Source organism: Pteropus medius, unplaced genomic scaffold (assembly GCF_902729225.1).
Source record: "Pteropus medius unplaced genomic scaffold, Ma_sr-lr_union100, whole genome shotgun sequence".
Classification (NCBI taxonomy): domain Eukaryota; kingdom Metazoa; phylum Chordata; class Mammalia; order Chiroptera; family Pteropodidae; genus Pteropus; species Pteropus medius.
Window position 1 is genome coordinate 23,846,162 of NW_024354500.1, and position 5,677 is coordinate 23,851,838.

The window sequence follows — 5,677 nt, forward strand, 5'->3', positions numbered from 1 at the left end:
TTCAAATGACTAAAATTTGGGTTGGTTTGATGTTGCTTTTAACTGAATTTTAATGTTTGTTACTCAATGACTTATAAAACCAGATCTTATAATAATAAATTTTACATGGATAATTTAAGTATCTACTTTATCTGTTTTTATTATATCAATCATTCCTATTTTTCTTGTATTACTTATACTTTATATCATCTCTCCATTGTATTTTAATTCTATTCTCTAAGTTAGTTTTTCTATTTAGCTCATAAAAATCAAGCCTTGTTCACTGAATATATATTTTGAGGACTACAACATGAAGAAAAATCTTTTAGAAAGAATTTACTGTATTGTTAAATTAATTTAAATTTCATGAAGATCTAGAAATTAAAAATTAAAGATTGGACTTTTTCATAGAATGAATACAAATATTGCTTTCTATCGTCTAGTGAGTAAAACGTATCTTGGCATGTCATAATTGATAAACACTTGTGACTGCAAGCCTTCAGGGTTAGAAACAAATAGTTCAAAAGTCACAAAATTTTTAAGAAAAGATATCTTCAATTTAGTGTTGTCACAGATTATGGCCCTATATAAAAGAAATGGCATTCACTAAGGAGAGGTAGTCAGCCATTTAAAGTTTGGTTCTAGCTTCTCAGTTTAATTGTTAATACATTTACAATTCTGTATCTGCAATACTCTCGTCTCACAAGTTGTTAGATCATCTGTATATGAAGTAATATCGGGTATATTAATGAAAAGAAGAGGGGGATATCAAATGGCGTTATTATGGCAAGGATTATTTTTAAATCACCTCAAAATTCAAACATTATTAAAAGTCCATTTCAAAGTTAATACTTTGAAGTCTCTTTTTGTACTAAAATGATATTAGAGGCTGAGAGAAGATAAATCAACTCTTTGAGACTAGGGTTCTAGTGCCAAGAAGAGAAGTCTTCACAACCTCTGGCTGTGAAAACCAACAGACTGTGGTTGAGTGAGATGGAGGGCTTAGTGAATCAAAGACTTTCCTCTTGAAGGTCCTATATGTGGATTTACTTGGTGACAGGCTCACTCATTCTGAACTGCAGCTCTAGGCAGCATCTCAAAATGTACCAAGGACATATGGAGTAGGAACTGAGTTGTCTGGCTTCAGGGCAAAGGCTGAAGGGGAAGCTTTCTCCCATATAGAAGTGCTGGCAGAGGTCATTGTTTCTTTGTCGAGACCTCCCCTGTCCAGCTTGCAGACCCAGGCAGGCGTAATATCTGAGTCTCCATCAATGTAACTAACTTGATGGCCCTGCCCTTGTGATTCCCTAAGACACCCCTCCATCCGCCCCCCGCACAACTTGCAGGCTCACCCAAGACACTTCCAATGGATTTTGTATACAAATGGCCTGTCGGCTCAGGCTGCGGACTTTCCTAAAATCTCTCAAAGTGTCACAAAACCTAAACAAGTAGCATCTGGCTTCAGAATGTCCTGTACCTCTTGCTAAACAGTCCCAACCCTGGCACAAGTGGCAACCAGCCTGAGTTTGTGGTGTGGCCTCTCGAGGTACTTCTAACCCATCTTGGATGGTGGCCATTCGTGGATTGCTTGGCGGCTCATGCCAGGTGGTCCCAGACAAGACACAGGCCACAGCTAAACTTGGCCTGGGTTAGGTCCCCTGCCAGGAGGCCCTGGCCTGCTTGCCCAGTGTCCAGCTTCAGTCTGAGCTGGAGCACCACCAGGAGTCACATCTGAAGATGATATACCCAAAGGGCAGACAGTGTAGGCACCAGAGCCCCACTAAAGTAAATCCTGCTCTGTAGGGTCAGCCCCTGCACAATAGATCCTCCAGTAGTCAGCCAGTCCTCACAAACAATCAGCCCAAGGGTCAATCCCTCCCACTAATGAACAAACAACAACCAAGGGCCAACTACAAGAGGGCACATACAACTCTTACAAGGGTCATATGTGGAGGACCCAATCAGATGACCAGGGAAGACTGTGCCACTATATACTCTAACACAGCACACCTATATAAGGCCACTCTTCTAAGACTGGGAGACATGGCAGCACTACTTACTACAATGAAACAAACACAAGAAAGTAGCCAAAATGGGAAAATAAAGAAACATGTCCCAAATGAAAGAACAGAAAAAAAGCTCCAAAAAAAGAACAAAATGGAGACAAGCAATCTACCAGATGCAGAGTTCAAAAAAAATTATTATACAGATGCTCAATGCACTTAGGGGAAGAGTAGAGGAACTCCATGAGAACTTTAACAAAGAGATAGAAAACATAAAAAGACCAGACAGAAATGAAGAATACAGTAACTGGAATGAAGAATACCTTAGTTACCTATAAGGGAGCTCCCATAAGACTGTCGGCTGATTTCTCAACAGACACCTTGCAGGCCAGGAGGGATTGCTATGAAATATTCAAAGTGATGAAAAGCAAGGATCTATAACCAAAATTACTCTCCTCAGCAAAACTATCATTTAGAACTGAAGGATAGATAAAAAGTTTCCCAAATAAGAATAAACTAAAGTTGTTTATCAACACCAAAGCAGTATTACAGAAAATGTTAGAGGGCTTTCTTTAAGAAGAAGATAAAAGAAGATTAAAAAAAAAATATGAATAGTAAAATGTCAATAACTACATATCTAGCAACAATTACTTTCAATGTAAATGTAAATGGATTAAATCTAAAGATAAGGTGGCTGAATTAAAAAAAAAAAAACCAAGACCCTTACATATGCTGCCTATAAGATAGGCACTTCAAATTGAAAGACACACACAGACTGAAAATAAAGAGATGAAAAAAGATGTTTCGTAAAAATGGAAACAAACAAAAAAAGCTAGGGTAACAATACTTATACCAGACAAAATAGACTTTAAAACAAAGGCTATACCAAGGCACAAAGAGAGACCAAGTTATTCCACTTCTATGAATTTATCTGAAGAAACCTAAAACACTACTTCAAAGGGACATGTGAGCTCTTTCTCTCCTAGCAGGCAGAGGAGGCTTGTTTTAGCTATGGCCAAGATTAAAGCTCGAGACCTTCCTGGCAAAAAGAAGGAGGAGCTGCTGAAATAGCTATATGACCTAAAGGTGGAGCTGTCCCAGCTGCACTTCATCAAAGTGATAGTTGGTGTGGCTTCTAAGCTTCCCAAGATCCGAGCTGTTCACAAATCCATTGCTTGTGTTCTCACCGTCATTAACCAGACTCAGAAAGAGAACCTCAGGAAATTCTACAAGGGCAAAAAGTACAAGCCCCTGGATCTGCAGCCCAAGAAAACATGCGCCATGAGCCGCCACCTCAACAAACACAAAGAGAACCTGAAGACCTAGAAGCAGCAGTGGAAGAAGTGGCTGTACCCACTGCGGAAATATATGGTCAAGGCCTGAGCATCATGATGTCAATAAAGCACAAACTGGCTGGGAAAAAAAAAAAAAAAGAGGGAGGCATGTGAATCCAAATGTTAATTGCAGCATTATTTACAGTGGTCAAGATATAGAGGCATCCTGGGTGTTCATCAATGAATGAATAGATAAAGAAGAGGTGGTACATATATACAATGGAATATTACTTATATATACAATGAAATATTACTCAGCCATAGAAAAGAATGAAATCTTACCATCTGCAACAACATGGCTGGACCTAGAGGGTATTGTGCTGAGTGGAGTAAGACAGAGAAAGACAAATGTCATAGTGAAATCTAGAGAACAGGATAAACAAATAAACAATAGAAACAAGCCTATAGATAAACAGCATTTTGATAGTTGTCAGATTGGAAAATGGGGAATGAGTGAAAAGGGGAGAGGATTAAGGGGTACAAATGGGTAGTTACAAAATTGTCACGGGGATGTATAGTATGGGAAATATAGTCAGTAGTATTGTAATAACTATTTATAGTGTCAGATGGGTACTGGATTTATAGGGGTGGTCACTTCATAAGGTATATAAATGTCTAATAACTGTGCTGTATACCTGAAACTAATATAATAGTGTATGACAATTACAAATGAAAAATAAAAAATATAAAAATTAAATATAAAAAGAGGCAGTAATAAATAGTGTTGGCAGATTTGGCCAATAAAGATATAGGACACTTGGTTAAATTTCAATTTCAGATAAAGGCATGATTTTTTAGTATGAGTAGGTTCCATGGCATATCAATATCTAAAATATTTTAGATATACTAAATAAAAAATTCATTACTTACCTAAACTTCAAATTAAACTAGATGTCCTCTTTCACCTGTCAATCCTAAGGCAACAATTAGAACCAGAAGGTGTTATTTAGAAGAAGGATCTCAGAGGACTTGGTGTCCCAAAACAAACAAATAAACAAAAACACAACAAAACAAACAAACAACAAAAAACCTAAATGAAGTGAGGGACTACATGCAGATATTTCTGGGAGAATAATCCAAGCAGGGTAACAATATGTGTAAAGTTCCTGAGACAGAAAATAATTGTACTTGAGAAGAAACAAGTTAGCCAACATAACTGGAGTGTAGGGCCTGATAACTCTTGGGTATTTATTCTAGGTCTTACAGGAAGCTTTTGGATTGTTGAGAAATAAAGAAGTGGTAATATTACTCTGGCTGTTATATGAAAAATAGACTAGAATTTCAAATGTAAGGACATGGAGATGAATTGGAAGACTATTGCAATAATCTAAGAGTTATGATGGCTTGTGTTCATGTGGCATTAGTGGAGGAGGTATGATATTGTATCCAGAATATATTTTGAGAGTAGATCTTAGAGGATGGGATGATTTGGAGTATGAAATAAAAACAATGATGATTTCACATATTGGCATGGGCAATGCAGAATGAAGGTGGTTCTATTCACTGAGATTGGGAAGAAGGATGAGGAACACATCTCTTTTTGAACTTTCCCTTAGACAACACAACCTAGTCTCCTGAAGGAGGTAGTAATAATTGACATTATTCTCTGTATGAGAATATTGAAAAATAATTATTAGAGAGTAGATTTTTAAATCAGGTATTTGAATGAAAAGCTCATTATCTCAAGGTCCTGTTTTGTCTTTTCAATTCTAATAAAGCAGTTGGTAGTAGTTACTAAGAGTTATTTACATTTCTATCTCTCCTCTAAATTGTGAGTTTCAGGAGAAAAGGGTCATGATTTTCTGGCTTAGTGACTCCGTTGCATAGCAGAGTGCCTAGTACATTCCATTAGTTTGAAGAAGAGGAAACTGCAATTTCTATCTGTCAAAAAATGAAAAAATATCAGTATTTCCTGAGGTTAACCCAAAATATACTCCATGTTTGCTCAATAAATTAATTTTTGTGTGACTGGAAGAGTTTAAAAGCAATCAAATGTTTATAGCAATCTTCAAATTCACATTACAGAAACTGCCTTGCAATTAAATCACTGCTTTGTTTTGTTTTTTTGTTTGTTTGTTTTCTCTGAATTTGTTTTTAAAAACTATAATTAAATTAATATATCTCATAAGAGACTGATTTATGGGGTAATGAGCACTAGGGAATGTTTGTATAGAGTAACAGGCATTAGGGGGTGTTTATTTTAGCTTAAAAATAGAAAGAATGAGGTTTATTTCCAGCTTTTTAAAAATTAGTTTCAGGTATACAATACATCGGTTAGACCTTAATATCGTTTATGAAACGATTCCCTTGATTACTCTTTCTCTCCTCAGCTCTACACCTAACCATTACATTACTGTTGAC

At 36.6% G+C, this 5,677-nt stretch overlaps 1 pseudogene; it reads left to right on the plus strand.

Annotated features, from left to right (window-relative positions):
* The first annotated feature begins 2,993 nt into the window (after positions 1 to 2,993).
* On the plus strand, positions 2,994 to 3,365 carry LOC120594932 (60S ribosomal protein L35-like; annotated as a pseudogene).
* Positions 3,366 to 5,677: the final 2,312 nt, after the last annotated feature.